The following is a 697-nucleotide window of genomic DNA, read 5'->3' as shown; positions in this document are numbered from 1 at the left end:
AACAAGAAGAGAGACAACAGCAGTTGTAAGAAAACCTGCAACAGTGGCAGCATGAACGAGAAAATAAACGAGAAGAGAAATTACAGAACTGGTTGGAGGAGAAAGAAAATAAACAACAAGAGAGACAACGGCAGTTGCAAGAAAACCTGCAACAGTGGCAGCTCGAACAACAAAATAAACAAGAGAGATTACAGCAGTTGTTGGAGGAAAAAGAAAAGAAACAAGAAGAGAAACTACAGCAGTAGCAACTAGAACAAGAAAGGGAATAGGAAGAAAGTCTCCAACAGTTGCAGGAAAGTCAGCAGCAACTACAGGAAAGTCAGGAACAGTGGAAAGAAGTACAAATGGAAAACATTAGTAAATTTAAAAGTGAATTAGATACATTAAAGGGTGATTTATTGTCTTTTACACAAGTAGAATACATTAACCATCGACTTAATCAGCCACAGACAATGGCAAGCCCCCTTCCAGACCCCGCAGCTAAACCTTAATGCAGACATCTTCAGTCCTGTTAGAAGTCACATCCCAGATATGAATGTCAGTAATAGGAGTGATCCAGTACGAAGGAAGCCACAGGAATTCGATCAGAAGGCACCATGGGAAGCATATAGAGCACAATTTGAGCTACTAGCAGAAATGAATGGATGGACAGAGGAGCAGAAAGCAGTATATCTGGCAACGAGCTTGAAAGGACAAC

Source organism: Limulus polyphemus, unplaced genomic scaffold, assembly GCF_000517525.1.
Source record: "Limulus polyphemus unplaced genomic scaffold, Limulus_polyphemus-2.1.2 Scaffold1773, whole genome shotgun sequence".
NCBI lineage: Eukaryota > Metazoa > Arthropoda > Merostomata > Xiphosura > Limulidae > Limulus > Limulus polyphemus.
Note: the sequence above shows the minus strand (reverse complement) of the source record.